The sequence below is a fragment of the Pleurodeles waltl genome, chromosome 2_1 (genome assembly GCF_031143425.1).
Source record: "Pleurodeles waltl isolate 20211129_DDA chromosome 2_1, aPleWal1.hap1.20221129, whole genome shotgun sequence".
Lineage (NCBI taxonomy): Eukaryota > Metazoa > Chordata > Amphibia > Caudata > Salamandridae > Pleurodeles > Pleurodeles waltl.
Genome location: NC_090438.1, coordinates 798,387,732 through 798,405,355, shown reverse-complemented (window position 1 = coordinate 798,405,355; position 17,624 = coordinate 798,387,732).

The following is a 17,624-nucleotide window of genomic DNA, read 5'->3' as shown; positions in this document are numbered from 1 at the left end:
ATTCCACAACTTTATATCACTGAAATATGATGAAAACGTGTTTTTGCCAAATTTTGAGGTTTGCCAAGGTTTCTGAGTAACAGAACCTGGTGGGAGCGTCACAAGTCACCCCATTCTGAATTCTCATAGGTGTCTAGTTTTAAAAAATGTATAGGTTTGCTAGATTTCCTTAGGTGCCAGCTGAGCTAGAGGCCAAATCCACAGATAGGCACTTTGCAAAAAACAGGTCAGTTTTCTTTGGGAAAATGTGATGTGTTCATGTTGGTGTTTTAGGCCATTTCCTGCTGCGGGCACTAGGCCAATCAACACAAGTGAGGTACCATTTTCATTGGAGACTTAGGGGAATACTGGGTGGAAGGACATTTGTGGCTCCTCTCAGATTCCACAACTTTCTATCACTGAAATATGATGAAAACGTGTTTTTGCAAAATGTTGAGGTTTGCCAAGGTTTCTGGGTACCAGTACCTGGTGAGAGACCCATAAATCACTGCATTCTAAATTCCCCTAGCTGTCTAGTTTTCAAAAATGTATCAGTATGCTAGGTTTCCCTAGGTGCCGCTGAGCTAGAGGCCAAGATCCACAGGTAGGCACTTTGCAAAAAACAGATCAGTTTTCTTTGGGAAAATGTGATGTGTCCACATTGTGTTTTGGGTCATTTCCTACTTGGGACACTAGGCCTACCCACACATGTAAGGTACCATTTTTATCGGGAGACTTGGGGAATGCTGGGTGGAAGGAAGTGTGTGGCTCCTCTCAGATTCCAGAACTTTGTCGTACTGAAATGTGAGGAAAAAGTATTTTTTTGCCAAATTTTGAGTTTTGCAAAGAATTCTGGGCAACAGAACCTCATGAGAGCCCCACAAATCACCCCATCCTGGATTCTATAGGTGTCTAGTTTTTAAAAATGCATAGGTTTGGTATGTGTCCCTTGATGCTGGCTGAGCTAGAGGCCAAAATCCACTGCTAAGCACTTTCTAAAAAACACATCAGATTTAAATGTAAAAATGCGATGTGTCCATGTTGCATTTCCTATAGCAGGCATTAGGCCTACCCACACAAGTGAGGTACCATTTTTATCGGGAGCCTTGGGGGAGCACAGAATAGAAGAACAAGTGTTATTGCCCTTTGTCTTTCTCTAAATTTTTTCCTTCCAAAGGTAAGACAGTGTGTAAAAAAGAAGTCTATTTGAGAAAGGCCCTGTAACCCCGGAATTCAGAGATGTGCAACTAACCACTGCTTCTCAACACCTTATCTTGTGCCCATTTTGGAAGTACAAAGGTTTGCTTGATACCAATTTTTCACTCTTTATATTTCAGCAAATTAATTACTGTATACCCGGTATACAATAAAAACCCGTTGCACGGTGCAGCTCATTTATTGGCTCTGGGTACCTACAGTTCTTGATGAACCTACAAGCCCTACATATCCCTGCAACCAGAATAATCCAGCAGACGTAACGGTATATCGCTTTCAAAAATCTGACATAGCTGGAAAAAGTTACAGAAGAAAACGTGGACAGAAATGGCTCTTTTTTCACCTCAATTTTAATATTGTTTTTTATTTTAGCTGTTAGTTTCTGTAGGAAAACCTTGAAGGATCTACACAAATGACCCCTTGCTGAATTCAGACTTTCGTTTATGTTCAGAAATGTTTAGCTGTCTAGGATTCAGCATTGGTTTTACACCCGTTTCTGTCACTAACTGGAAGGAGGCTGAAAGCACAGAAAATAGTAAAAATGGGATATGTCCCAGTAAAATGCAAAACTTGTGTTGAAAAATTTGGTTTTCTGATTCAAATCTGTCTGGTCCTGGAAGCTGGAAAGATGGTGATTTTAGCACTGCAAACCCTTACTTGATGCAATTTTCAATGGAAAAAAACGCATGCTTTCTTCTGCAGAACTTTTTTCCAATTATTTTGAAAAAAACAAATTTTTAACTGTATTTTCGCTAATTTCTTGGTCTCCTCCGGGGGAACCCACAAACTCTGTGAACCTCTAGAGTCCCTAGGATGTTCAAAATAAGGATGCACATTTGGCATGGGTAGCTTATGTGGACAAAAAGTTATGAGGGCCTAAGCATGAACTTCCCCAAATAGCTCTGCACCTTAGGGGTAAAGGCCTGGCAGTGAAGGGGTTGATGATCCCAATAAAGTAAAAATGTATCTCTTCCACATTCTGCTGGAACAATTTCTAAACTAAGATTCAATCAGATTCTACCTTGTAGATACTGTAGATGTTTTTGTGTGCATTTGTAGCATTTCTTGTTCCTTGCACTTCTGTATTTGCTGGACATGGGCAATCATTTGCTAGGTCAATATACACATCTTGTTTTTGATGTTTTTCACCAAAATGATGTGGTTTATTGATAAGTGGATGAGAACATCCTGAATTATTCAATGTGTATATTTAGCTTTCAGGTTATTCCAAATATCAACTCAATTCCCAATGGTCTTAGCTTTGGTGTTTTCTGGTGCATAAGAAAGGGCTTACACTCACCATGATAAACCTCAGGCAGGCCAGAAATTTGTTCTTTCAAGTGCATCTACACTTCATAAGGGCAAGATAAACAAGAACAAGGAAATCTGCACATACTTTCCAGTGATGATGTTTACATTCAACCACTGCTTTACACTAGATTGTCTTCTACTTTATAATGAAATCCAGACATGAAACCTCTTATTATGTCCATTCAGTTATTCAGCACTTTTTCAGCATAATTTTTAAAGTAATATCTATACGAAAATTACTCTACCCTATACGGTTGCATTGTTTAAAATTTTATACACTGACCTAAGAATATAGACTAATCAACGGACCAACAGATCTTCATTAGTTCCGAACATGTCAAGGAGCACCCATTGATAGCATTGTAGCTTATTTGCCTTTTAAATTTAATTGCCATCTTTACTTCACACAAAGGGACATATTTCTACTTTTTGGTGGAAAACTGCACTAACACAGTTTTGCATCAAAAAGTTTTGCACCGGCTTGCACCATTCTTGAGCGCCAGCGGGGCACCATATTTATGGAATGTGCAAGCCGGCACAAGGAGGCGGCTAGTGTAAAAAAAATGACATTAGCCGAGTGGGGGTGGCGGTATGGGAGAAGTGGGTTTTGCACCAAAAAATGACGTTAGGCAGGTTAGAGTAAAAAAGGTTGACTCTAAACAGCCTAACGTTATTTTCTGATGCAAACCCATCCATATCACATGACTCCTGTCTTAGAAAAGACAGGAGTCATTCCCACCACCCCAATGGCCAGCAGAGTGGACCAGGGTCCCCTAGGCATGGCCATTGCACTCAGTGCCATGTAGGGGGGCCCATTTCAAGGCCCCCAATGGTACTTAAAAAAATACTTACCAGGGTCCCTGGGCATGACCATTGCGCCCCGTGCCATGTAGGGGGTCCATTTCAAGGTCCCCAATGGCGCTTAAAAAAATACTTACCTGTACTTACCTATATTTACCTGGGATGAGGTCCCCCATCCTCTGCTGTCCCTCTGGTGTGGGTGGGGGTGTCCCTGGGGCCTGTGGAGGGCACCTGCGGGATTATTCCATGGTGTTTCACCATGGAAATAGGCCCACAGGTCCCCTAACGCCTGTCCTTATCCAGGCGTTAAATAATAGGGCAAAGCAAGCTTTTCACCATTATTTGACCCCTCCTCCCCCGTGCATGATTTTAGCATGGGGGATAAATATGGTGCTTTGGCCATAGAGTCATTTTTTGCACGGGAACCCCTACCTTGCATCTCATTGACGCAAGGTAGGTTTCCATGTCCAAAAAATGACTTTAACTCTGTAAATTTGGCACTAGACGGGTCTAGCGCCAAAGTATAAATATGGAGTAAGTTTGAACCAAATTTGCGTAAAAATAAATGATGCAAATTCTGTGCAAACAAGTATAAATATGCCCCAAAGTTCTTGAGGGGGAGCTATCATGTTCAATTAGCTTTACCCACTAATGCATGATTTTATACGCAAGGTTCTATTCTAGTCTTTGGGCTAATTGCATTATATGGGTCACCAAATGTGCCTGAAGAATATACCATTTGATAATTATCAAATATATTGAATCTTTGTCAAGCCACTGCCACTATTTACAGGATCCTACCTATAACCATTTCCATCATTCCTTGCTGCACATGTGTTTGAATTGTTCTTGAGCTCTGGATTTTGCTATCCTTTCAACATCCTTACATGTCCCTAAGGGCCAAATGTGATATATACTGGTCACTAAGGACTGGTCGCAATTTGAGCAGGTGTAAAATTTAGCACATTGCTTGGGTCGTGCCCTTGGATTAGAAGGGGCATTGCCAAAGTATTGGAATCGTTTTCGAGAGCTGCCAGGAAAGCAGGAGGACTGCATAGAAACAGCACATTCGTTTTTGGTAATTGACACACAATGTTTTTTGGTGCCTGGAGAGTTTCAAGCAGTACCAACACTGTGGTTTCTTCTCAAAGTCTCTGGAGTGCATGGATGTTTTTTATGGGTCTTATGTGATTGTCAGGTAACTGGGTTAAATGTAGAAATAAAACTTTCACTGAAATGTTCACTGTTGTGTGTTCCTCTTGTCCATATGTTCAACCTTATAGCAAGAGTGTAAGAATGAAAAAAACAGAATAAGTGACTATTTTTTTTTTACTGAATAACGTTGATCATGCCCCAAGTTAGTAATTAGCAACCACTGGTAGTTTCCACTTGCACTTCATTGGCAGTTTTCAGTTATAACATTCCTATTGTTCTGCAGACCAGCGTAAGTTTCTAGTTTGTACATGACTGACTGTTATCAGTAAACACATCATAGCCACTGCCAGATAGCACATGGCTTCCAATTCACAAATAACACTCTTTAGATAGGCCCAGTCAGCACTACGTTGGCAGTTCCTAGGAAGCACATCATCAATTGTAGCTAGCATGGCATTGTCAATGTCCCCTAAATATTGATCCCATCCAGTTTGCATTAAGCACGTGATTACAGGTTGCCAATTAGTGTGTGCTAGTGCCAGTTCCCAATTAAAGTCTGACTGTTAAGTGGGGTGGGAGCTAACCACCTAAGATGGCAGCCGCATAAGCCAAAGGCTCCCAGGCCCCATAATTCTTCTCAATTCTTAGGCATTCAGCAACATCAAGCCATGAATTGCAGTGCTACCCACATGATGAGCGGACGGACTGTGGCTGTGTTTTATGAGCCACAGTGGTGAAGTATACGACCCTTCACTTCCCCACTGGTGTTGACTTGATGATGGCAGCAGAGCGGCATGAGGCGCCACACCAGGAGTGGCTGCTGAGATGACACTGACAGCCTGGCTACCTGACACTCTGGGGGCACTGCGGCATGGTCTGGGGACTGATTGCTGGGGCTTGCTGCAGCATCCTTGTGAGGTGTAGTACGGGTGGCCTGAATGACCAAGTCCCGCTGAGTGAGGCACCACGGAGGCGTAGTGGGACTCCACAGCGCCTACTGGCCCATGCCAACCCTGACAAAGAGGCTACCCTATTCTATTCTATGGACATTGAGCAGAGAGCCCAGACATGTACCGGATGGCAGGCGGTGCACCATGGACCCTATTGCATATAGAGCACTGGTGGTACGTGGACCCAGGTGGGGAGTACTGTGGGTAGGCTGCGTGTGTGAGTCACACTGGGTGAGGCACTGCCATGGCCTAGTGGGCATCTGTTTTGTCCGCTGACCAGTGTCTGCCCTGATGGTGAGGCCACCTGATTCTGAGGAAAGTGAGCAGACTGCCCTGAGCACGCGCCGGGCTGCTGGTGATACACTACAGATCCCATTATCTGCATCAGTGACTGGCAGTGCATTGTCCCATGTGACTGGGTGCACCAATGTGACTTCAATCTACTTGAATCCAGCCTTTCACCCGATTGTGCCCTGAAGTGAATTTATCAAGCACCATGGAGGCCTAGAGAATGGTTGGCGGGCATGTTTTGCCAGCGGGACCTGATCCAGTCCTTGACTGGCACCCCTGAGGCTGCAAAGGCAGCATGGAGTGGAGGTGCCCCACCTAGATACATGTAGGTGACCATTGACAGCCCTGTTCTGGTGCCTGACAGAGAGTGACCCTGCTGGAGTCTGCCAATACCCTCCCCACACTGAGTATGCAGTGGAGGCCTACACTGGCAGGGTGGACTGAGTGAAAGCTCAAACTTTCTGTGTCCTTCTTCTGCCTGGGAGTACCCTGACTCTTCTCTCCTCCATGACACATTACTGCTGGGAACCTCATCTCTTCTTATAGCTGTGGGGCCCTGTGGCATTCCTGCAGCCTCCTGGGGTGGTGGTGGGTGCAGAGCGGTGTGCCTGACTTTTGTAGTAGGTACTACAAGACCACTGGAACTCACAAAGGGGCGCACCAGAAATAAAATGGATAAACTGGGCCCTCAGCCCTGGTCCCGCTTGACCCTTTCTGAGAGCTTCCGGACTCCAACTCCAGACGATTATGTCCCCCCACTATGGAAATGCCCCAAATGGACAAATTGGACACACTACTCCAAGAGATATGTGACTCGCATGTGGTGACAGAGCAACATCTTTAGGTGATCACAACTGATACCAGACTTCTCAAAGACGACCAGCACAAGTTAGCTGACAGAGTCAAAACAAAGAAAATGACCCTTTCTACCCAGTTTCCTGTCAGGTGGATCACTTGTCATAACTCATCTACCTGCGCCAACAGGTGGAGCAATTCAAGGACCGAGTAGAGGATGCAGAATGGTGAGCGTGTAGAAATATTGTGCACATTGTAGATTTGCCAGAGGGAGCAGAAGGGCCCCAAGCCACTCAATTAATAGGGAACTGGCTCCATACAATGGTGGCCCTGACAGGAGTGAATGATGTGTTCACTGTAGAGAGAGACCACCTAGTCCCCTCGAGAAGGTCTGTTCTAGGCGCTGCCTCAACCTATGGTGGCCAAGATTCTCAATTTTGGAGACCGAGATGCATTACTGCATACTGCACATGAGAAGGCACCCATCATTATGGAGAAAGACAGGGGCTTTCTGTTTCCGGACTACATGATCTTAGTTCAAAGTAGATGCATCTTGTTTCAGGAGATCAAGAAACATCTGCGCGTGGCTGACCTCAAATATGCCTCACTGTTTCCAGCCCAGCTCTAAGTAATGCATGGTAAACACACTGTCTTTTTTTAAACACCTGAAAGTGCATAGGCCAGGCTGGAACAACACTTCCCGGACTCTCAACGAAGAAGGCTGCTGAGGTCCGACCTGCTAAAGGCTTAGCAAGCCCCTTGGAGACGGCAATGCGGACACCCAGTCACGATTGCCTAGGGGTGGCAAACTCCCAGCAGCACGTCCTGGAGGGGTGGGAGGAGGCAATCTGGTTGATGACCACACTACAACCAACTAGAAAGCCCATCAGCTCCAGTTCATCACAGAGCAGTGTCTTGGACTCAATTGGCATCATGTCACTGTTCCCTTTGATCACCCTGCAGATGACATGAATTATTGGGTTGATGATTGTAAGTAATTACCATTGTTAGACTTGGCATCCGTAGCATGGGTTCCCCTAACTTTATGTCTCTGTTTCCCAGGTTGTTGATGGGTGCTGGACTCTGTTTTTACTGTTTTTGATAGTCTGGGCACTTTACCACTGCTAACCAGTGCTAAAGTGCAGGTGCTCCTGTACAAACTGTATGTATAATTGTCTATCCATGATTGACAAATTTGATTTACTAGTAAGTTCCTGATAGAGTGCACTACAGGTGCCCAGGATATGTCTCTCAAATGCTACTAGTGGCCCTGCAGCACTAGTTGTGCCACCCACCTTAATAGCCCTGTAAATATGGCTGAGATCTGCCCCTGCAGTGTCTCTGTGTGCAGCTATAAACTGCCACTTTGATTTGGCAAGTGTACCCATTTTCCAGGCCTAATCCTTCCCTTTTTATACATGTAAGGCACCCCTAAGGTAGGCCCTAGGTAGCCCCATGGGCAGTTTTCAGTGAATGTTAAAGGTGGAACATGTACTTATGTGTTTTACATGACCTGACAGTGAAACACTGCCAAATTTGTTTTTCTCTGTTGGAAGGCCTATCTCTCTCATGGGTTAACATGGGGGCTGCCTTTAAATGTTATAAAAGTGTGAAAATGCCACTTTTAGAAAGTAAGTATTTTCTTGCTTAAACCATTTTGTGACTCTTCCTGTTTGTATATTCCTTGTCTGGGTTAGTTTGACAGTTGGGATGTTGGCACCTCTCCTCGCGACAGTGAGACAAAGGGAACTGGGGTGTAGCCTGCATATCCTGATGAGCCATCTGCGCTAGAGTGGAGGGAGGAGTGGTCACTTACACCTGAAATGGTTGTGCCTGATCTCACACAATGTGGTGTCCAACCCCCTGGTGTGTGTCTGAGGCCTGGCCTGGGCAAGGCAGGATCTTGCAAACAAGACAGCCTTTGCTTTGAAGTTTGCCAACTTCAAAGGCAGAAAGGAGTATAAGTATTGGACTCAAAACCCCAGATTTTAGATTCTTTCAACCATTTAAGAGGAACCTCTGCCTGGAGAAGAGCTGAAGAGCTGAGGAGAAGTGTTGCCCTGGCCTGTTACTGTGCTGTGTTGTGCTAATCTGCATTTGCTTCTTCTGCCTGTGCAAGGGGACAGAGACTGGACTTTGTTGCATTCCTGCTTGAGAGGTAATTCCAAGGGCATGGAGTAGAGCTTGCCTCTTGTTTTGAAGCCTCAGGGACAGCAAAGGATTCAGCAATCAGTTCTGAGTCTGCATGCTGTGGACTTTAGCTTGCCAGAGGGTGCCATTCCAGTTCCTGGGCTTCTGAAAGTGAATTTCTGGGGAGAAACCTATCTAACGACACCGGTCTACACCATGCAAATTTGCAAAGAATGCCGCTGCCCAAAACCGCGATGCCTCCTGCCCCAAAGCTGTGGACCTCGCAGAGTGCAAGGACCCCGACGACCCTGTAGGCTTCGAGTCGCTGCAGCTGCTGATCCTGCCTGACTTCGCTGACTTCGGAGTGTCATACGTCTGATGTCCACGACATCGGACACAATCGTAGCACCTGTGGCCCTGTGATGTCATCGCAACCCCATGAGGTTGCCCGGCAGCATCATGACTTCACTGGACTTTGTGCCTGCCGTAACCGAGAGCCCAACTTCGCAACCGAAGCCACTTCACCTCCACTGCTCTGCCTTAAGGACCAGACGCTGCTGCAAGATGCATCTGCGCTTGTGCCCCGTAGCACTGGAACCGACGCTGCATCAGATCCAGCGACGCCACTCTCCCCAGCCCTGTGCACCAGCCTGTTTTCTACTTGTTTGCTAAGGTACTGTACCTGGGGGTTGAAGGACTCCATTAACGGCACTATTGGTGTTGCTTTGTAGGAAACTACTCCATCACGACGCCGCTTAATACCAACTTGCAACATTTGTGCCTCTAGGCACTATTTTAATGCTTTTACATGCTAAAATCATATTTTTAAATGCATATTGTGGATTTTTATCGTAATTGGTCTTGTTTATTTAGATAAAATAATTACTATTTTTCTAAACCTGTGTTGTGTCATTTTGTAGTTGTTCACTGTATTACTGTGTTTTGGTACAAATACTTAACACATTGTCTCTGAGTTAAGCCTGCCTGCTAGTGCCAAGCTACCAATGGGGTGAGCGGGGATTAACTGAGTATGTTTCTCCTTTACCCTGACTAGAGTGAGGGTCCTTGCTTGGACAGAGGACAACCTGAGTGTCAACCAAAGACCCCATTTCTAACATTGGTGGTCAGCAGTGGGATTTGAACCTGTGTTTGTACATGACATACAGTGATTAAGTGTACACTTCTATTTCCAGTGCAGACCATTACATGACCACATACAGTTGTTTTTGCTTTTGGTCTTTTTGGACTCTTTTTCCTACTTCCATATTTTTGGTGATCTGTTGATTGGCTCATAAACTTCTATTTATGAACTCTTTTTCTACCGTGAAACTTTGCACTTGCTTGCTGTCATGTCTCAGTCTGGAAATGAACCAGCTGGAGCTGTTTTTGAGTTAGAGAAGCTGAAGAGTTATATATTTGCTCAACTGAAGCATTTTAGTAAAGACCTTGCCTGTCCCATTAGGAGCGCCACAGGGAAGGAGGAGCTGCAAATGGCACTGAGGGCCTGTGTAACAGCCAAGGAAGCTGGGGGGCACACAGAGGAGGAGGCTGAGGATGGGGAAGTGCAGGTTACACATGATGAAGTAGTGGAGGTACCCATTCTACCTAGGGGTAGGGTCTCCAGGGCAGGTAGCAGTGTGTCATCTAAGGGTTTGACTCCTGAAGAGTTACAGGACAGACAGGCAGAGAGGGCTCGTCAGATGGAATTAGAGAAGCTCAGGATGGAGATGGAAGGGAAGAGATTGGCAATTGAGGGCAAAAGGTTACTGCTGGCTCATGAGCTAAATTTGAGGTAACTACATCAGAGAAGCCAGTCTAGTAGAGATGGTGGCAGCAATATCATAGTGCATCCTGAGAGCAAGGTGCACATCCCAAAAGACCTAGTGAAGGACTGCAAAGGGGAGGATGACATATACTTATGGTTCAGGGGTATGAGTCTGCTCTCCATCTGAACCTGGTCTCTGAAGCGCATTGGAGGGTGGGTCAGTGGAAGCACTTTGAGATAGAGGGGAGGGAAACCTTGATATCCATAGGGGATCCTCAGGGACTCACCTCCACCATAATGAAAGATGCCCTAATCACAAGATATGGTCTGACCCCTGAGCAGTATAAGAACGAGTTTAGGTCCTACAAAAAGAAAGAGTCCCAAACTTGGTTGGAGTGTCTAGATTCCTTCTGCAGGTCACTGGATGGTTGGGTAAAGGACAGTAAGGTAACAATTTAGTTGCTTGGGAGCACCTGTACAGTCTTTGTTTATCAGAGCTTCTCCAGCACCTGATCGACAGCAACCTTACTGACCCCAGGAAGAAGGCACAGGAAGTGGACCTTTGGGAGAGCACCATGGTCCAGAAGAGGCATGGGGGAGACCACGCCAAGGGTGGGCAGGGTCCCTCTCAGAAGAAAGGGGGGTAAGGGTAAACAGGGGGAGTTCCCTAAAGAGCCCCCTCCTAGTTCCCAGTGGAAGGAATCCCTGCCCCCAAGTGAGGGAAACCTGTGGAGGGGGGTCCCCACAAGTGCTTTGAATTTGACCAGGTGGGTTATGTGAGGGGGGACCCAAAGTGCCCCAAGAGTACACTGGGACTGACTGGTGCTCAGTCACAGGGAATGGCTAGTGTAGCACTTAGGGGGGAGTTGGTTCCAGGTGGGTGGGAGCCAACTAACATGACCCTTGTCTCGCTAGGGGACAGTGAGATGGTCCAGAGAACCCTCATGCCTGAGAACACTAAGAAGTACAAGCAGTGGGTGACTATTAATGGACAGAAGGTGGAGGCTCTGAGAGACACAGGAGCCAGTGTGACTACAGTGAGGAGTCACATGGTGTCTGACGAGCAGTAAGATCCCTGTGTACTTCACCAAGTAGTTGCAGTGGACAATTCAGAGCACCTGTGCATTGTGGTGCAGGTTTCCTTTGAATGGGAGGGGGGTTCTCAGGTTCCTTGAAAGTAGCTGTGAGTCCTACCATGCCTGTGGATTGTTTGCTTGGCAATGACCTGGACAAATCCCCTTGGAAGGTGGTGGAACACAGGTCACACTTGGAGATGTTGGGTCTGCCTGGGTGGGTATGCGTATCTACCCGGTCAATGGAAGCCCGTCAGGGTGGTCAGAAGCCCCTGGAGCCTGAAACAGTGGCCCAGAGGACTGCCAAAAGAAGGAAGGCCAAGGGGCATGGGAAACCAGCCTAAGAGGTTCCCACAGTCCGGGAGGAGGCTGAGCCTGAGGGTGAAACCCCAGAGCCTACAGGGGAACAGGTGGCTGAGCTGGGAGAGGATCCTGAGCTGTCACAATGGCAGCAGGAAGGGGGACCCGCCAGAGACGCCTTCTGTGAGGCACAAAAAACATGTCCTACTCTGGAGGGTTTGTGGCAGCAGGCTGCTGACCAGGCAGCTGGTAGGGAGCCAGGATCTCACCTGATCTATTGGGAGGATTACCTCCTGTATAGTGAGCCTAAAGTTGCTTAGCCTGGATCAGCCCATGTGCTGGTGGTACCCCAGTGCATCAGAGCCTTCCTCCTGGATCTGGCTCATGACTTGCCTTTAGTTGGACATCTGGGGCAAGACAAGACCTTTGACATGTTTGTCGCCCACTTTTACTGACCCCAGATGCGCAGGCACACAGATGCACATTGTAGGTCTTGCCCAAATTGTCAGGCAAGTGGCAAGGGTGGGGGGAAATGCAAGGCTCCCCTCCAAAATGTTCTAGTGGTTAGTACCCCCTTTCAAAGTCTCATTATAGACATTGTGGGACCCCGGATCCCAAGACAGCCGTGGGCAACAGGTTTATCCTAGTCTTAGTGGACCATGCCACCTGGTAAACAGAAGCCATTCCTTTGAGATAAATGACTGCCCCTGTGGTGGGATGTGCATTGATGGGTGCTTTTACCAACATGGGGTTCCTTAAGGAAGTGGTATCTGATAGGGGTACCAACTTCATATCAACTTATATGACGTCTCTGTGGCAGGAGTGTGGGGTAACGTACAACTTCACCACTCCTTACCACCCCAAATACAATGGTCTGGTTGATAGTTTCAACTGCACCTTAAAAGGCATGATTATGGGCCTGTCAGAGCCTTTGAGGCGTAAGTGGGACATCCTCTTATTATCCCTTCTGTTAGCCTACAGGGAGGTGCCTCAAAAAGGGCTTGGCTTTAGTCCTTTTGAGTTACTGTATGGCCACCCTGTCACCCTGACTAGAGTGAGAGTCCCTCCTTAGACAGAGGGCAACCTAACTGCCAACCAAAGACGCATTTCTAACAACTATGCTATACTGATTTTGCTTTTCAGGTTGCCGCCTGCTGCTGCCCTGGTATGTGGGAGGGCCATGTTCATTTACACTCTGACCCAATCAGTGCATATTCCTATTTGAAAAATGCATGTTTGCTGCATTGAAACCAAGGGTTCCAGGTCCCTTGGAACCCTACTTGTTGATATGACTTGAATGTTTGCTTATCAAGTACCTGGTAGGTTAGATCCAAAGTTTGCTCACCCCTTAAGCCAAAGCACACCTTTTTCAACAATTAATATGTTATGGGTTGTTTTATTGTTTAGTCGAATGACATTGCTTCGCTGGATCAAGTATTGGGACAATGTATTAAAATGTTTGAGTCAGTAATCTTCTGTTTCTAATAGCATTAATGTGGGGTATATTGTGTACACTATGGTTGTTGCCAGTGGGGACAACTTTGTTTGATATGATGCCTACAGAACTAAATGCTTATAACATTCTTACTTGGAATGTGCAGGCTTGGGATCTGTGTACTAAATGCACAGGGTATTATCACAATTGCATAGACACCACCCCCATATTACATTTTTGAAGGAGACCCATCTCACAGCAACTGAGGTGCAAAAAATCTTTACGAAAGAGAGAGGGCAACTATTTTATGTATCCTATTCTGCATTTGCAACGGGTGCTGCAATACGGCTCCGCACTGGTGTCCTGTATGAGGTTTTGGATACTCTAATTGACACTCTGGGGCATTATGTGCTGCTCAGGGGCATGTTGATGGGGCTCCATGTACTCGGGTGCATATATGTGCCAAACTTGGAATGGGATGAGTTCTTAGCCCACCTGTCAACAGTATTAGCAGACTGCACATTATATTCATCGGTACTGGGTTCAACACAGTTCTGGATAGAACTTTCATATGACAGGCTAGACTGTTGTGACAAAGGCTAGAGGGTTGGAACCTTGCAGACGCATAGCAGAGCTGCAACTTAGGATTGAAGGAATACTAGTTTTTTTCATACCCTCAAACACTGCATTCCCACCTAGATAGGTTTCTACGCTCCTTACAACTCCAATCTAACATTACACATGTCATGTATTTGGGGAAAGCAATCTCCAACCCTAAACCCCTAGAAATAGCACTGTCAAGGGGCAGGGTCACTGCTCCGATTACCACCTGGAGCTTACAGCCTGAATTACTTGAAGGCATGGTATTTTTGGGACACACTTGTTACACACATCAACACATACTTTTCTGAGAACACGGATATGGCCTGCTCTCCTCTAGTGGAACTGGAGGCCTTCAAGGTGATGGTCAGAGGCACTTCCATTGGCGCAGTGTTAGGTGCCAGAAAAGTGGTTTTGCTGCAACTCGCACAACTACAAAGCAGACTGGGAGCATTGGAGCAGTCGAGAGTGAGGAGGCCACTAATAGCTTACAGGAAATTAGGACCACATTCGCCGAGCTCCATGAGCGCCTCTGCATCATAGGTTACTGGGCATACACCCAAAGAACTCTCACTGATGCTGATAAGTCGGATGCACTTTTTGCCCATTTTATCTGAGTGAACCCCTCACCCACACCTATTATGCCCATGAACGCAATGACCCGAGATGTGGTAAGACACAGGTGGACATTAACACAGCTTTTCACAATTTTCATGCATGGCTAAATACAGCCCCAACACCCCCTTCCCTGACTGATATAGCTTCATTTTTACATAAGGCAGTATTGCCTAGTGTGCCCGCGGGCAATAAGGAGACCCTTCGCACCCCTATCTCTGCAGGGGAAATACGTGAGGCTGTCAAAGAACTTGCCTGTAATAGAACTCCACGCTCAGACGGGATCCCCGTTCAGATTATGGATGCCACGCATGGGTTAAACCCATCAGCTGGCTGCATATTCCTGGATATCCACCAGGCCTTCGCACATTGGATTGGGATTTCATGATAGCGGTGCTACCAAATATGTAATACCCCAGCATATATTCGATGGGTGAAACTGTTACATACACCTCCGACGTCTAGGGCCCAAACTGGCCCTCACATGTCTGATTCTTACCCAATATACTGCGGGACTCAGCAGGAGTGCCCCATTTTGCTACTCCTATTTGTACTGGCAATTGAGGCTATCGCCTAATGGATACATCAGGGGGTGGGTGAGTGAGAGATCCCATTGGCCCGCAGATTACACTCAGTATCCTTACATTCCCATGATATGATCCTTTACTTTAAAAACTTCCATGGGGGTCTCGACGAGGTGACATGGCTGTTGACCAAATTTGGTGAACTGTCGGGGCTCCAGGTAAATGTTGGTAAGTAATATGCATTCTCCCTTCCTGCTCGTCGATCCCACGGTACCACTTGGGACAACAGTCATACAGGTGGAACCATACGTTTTGATATCTGGGTATCCAAATCTATCACAAATCATGAGATCTCCTGGAGGGCAATCTTGTCCATAAGATCAACTCACGGCACTCCCAAGTCAGTTTTTGGCTTACACTACCTTTGTTGATGGCTGGACGGCTGGCCTTGTCAAGGATGGTATGGTGCCTTGCTTATTATATCACTTTGTAAATTTGCTCATTGTGAAGGCGGCATAGGTATTCCGATCCTTAAACATCATGCAAGTGGAGCTCGCTTGGGAAGGAGGATGTCATAGAGTAAGCCTTGCTAAGCTACAGCTGCCAATGGATGGTGGAGGCCTAGGAGCCCCTGACTTTAAAACATATTGTCTGGCAGGGCAACTGCAGTAGTTATCCTACTGATTAGTTGGATATAACAGGGAGGAAATAGGTTACACGGCGGCCCAGATCAGCTGGGGTCTTCTCCATCGGTTGATGTGCCTGGGTATCGCTGCACCCCCAACAAGCTCCTTGTTACTGCTCATGGCCTTGGCCTTTTGGAGAACAGCATGGAAATACACAGGTACCATAAATCCATATGCACCAAATATACATTTATACGGTCTCCCTTTGTCTTCAGGTACTCTTAAAATGTGCCAGCTGTGTCCTTGGGAGTGCGAGGGAGTATTGGCTGAGGATCCATGTTACAGGATGGCAGGCTGCTGTCACATGTAGATTTTGTCCACACAAGTGGGTTACCAGAAGACAGTTTTTTTGCACATGCTAGCATCCTCCACTACATCCAAGAGTATTGGTCACTGACTGGGAGAGAACTGGAGACCCATGAACTGTTGCATACCCGGGCAGTCACTTAGGGCCAGATGTAGTAAGCTGTTTGCATGGTGGCATGCAAACAGCCTTCTGCGATGCACATTCACAATTTGCGAGTCGGTACCGACTCGCAAATTTTGAATGCGACTCGCAAATAGGAAGGGGTGTTCCCTTCCTATTTGCGACTCGCATCGCAATGCAGAATTGCTTTGTGACCGCGAATGAGGTCGCAAAGCAATTCGCAGTTACCACCAGTGTCACACTGGTGGTAACTCATTCGCAAAAGGGAAGGGGTCCCCATGGGACCCCTTCCCCTTTGTGAATGTTGCCCAAAAGGTTTTTTCAGAACAGGCAGTGGTCCACTGGACCACTGCCTACTCTGAAAAAACAAAAACAAATGGTTTCGTTATTTTTTTATTTTGCAACTCGTTTTCCTTTAAGGAAAACGGGCTGCAAAATAAAAATAAAAAAAACTGCTTTATTTAAAAAGCAGTCACAGACATGGAGGTCTGCTGAGTTCAGCAGGCCACCATCCCTGTGAGTGCAGGGACTCGCTATGGGGTCGCAAAATGCGACCCACCTCATTAATATTTATGAGGTGGGTCTTTGCGACCCCATAGCGAGTCGCAGACGGTGTCTGAGACACCGTTCTGCATCCGCATTTGCGATTCAGAATTTGCGAGTCGCACAGACTCGCAATTTCCGAATCGCAAATGCGGAAGATGCTACATCTGGCCCTTAGTGCGCTGGCTCCACTGGGGGCTCTGTGCTCATCTCATGATACCTTTGGGCTCTCTGAGAACGAAGTGGGAGGCTGACCTATATAGAGAGTTTTCAGACAGAGCATGGGCTTCCCATAGAATACCCCAAGAAGGTTTCACATAATTTGAGATGTAAATGTATCGAACTCTCTATATGGCATAAGGAATACCTAACACCTTACAGGCTTGGCCTTATGTTTCCAGGGACCTCCTCGGTGTGCCCTTGTTGTCTTGCAGCTGACGCTGATCTCATGCACATGTTGTTGGCATGCCCCATTATTGGCGCCTATTGGCAGGAAATGTCAACAATCCGGACAGAACTGACCAGCATGAACCAGTGGGGTAAATCAGGGCGCTGTCTCTTGGGGTTATATACTAGGCCGAAGAGCTCGAAGGTGACACTGCGCCTTGTAAATCGCGCTCTTACTAGATTAGTGGCTAATAACTAGATGCTGAAAATCTCCTCGGACTCCACAGATGGCTCAATGGTGTGAAGAGGTTCTGCATTGGGGACTCACAGAGAGTGGGGCACTACATGGGGAGGAATACAGAGGGCTCCGCAAGAATCCCATCTCGCTTGAGTGGGATGCACTTTCAGAATGATTTAAAGCACAGGATGACATACAGGAGGAGGAATGGTGACTACTGAGGTCCGTTTTCTGCCTACCGCAGACACTAACCGTCCATATGGCCCTCCCTTCTTTATTGATGGGGCAGATACTCATATCACACCCATATTCATCCCTGCTTATCATGGTCCTTAACCCCACTTGCCTCCCCACCTTGGTATAACAGCAAGGATACATTATCTTTCCTTCACACATCGGATGTT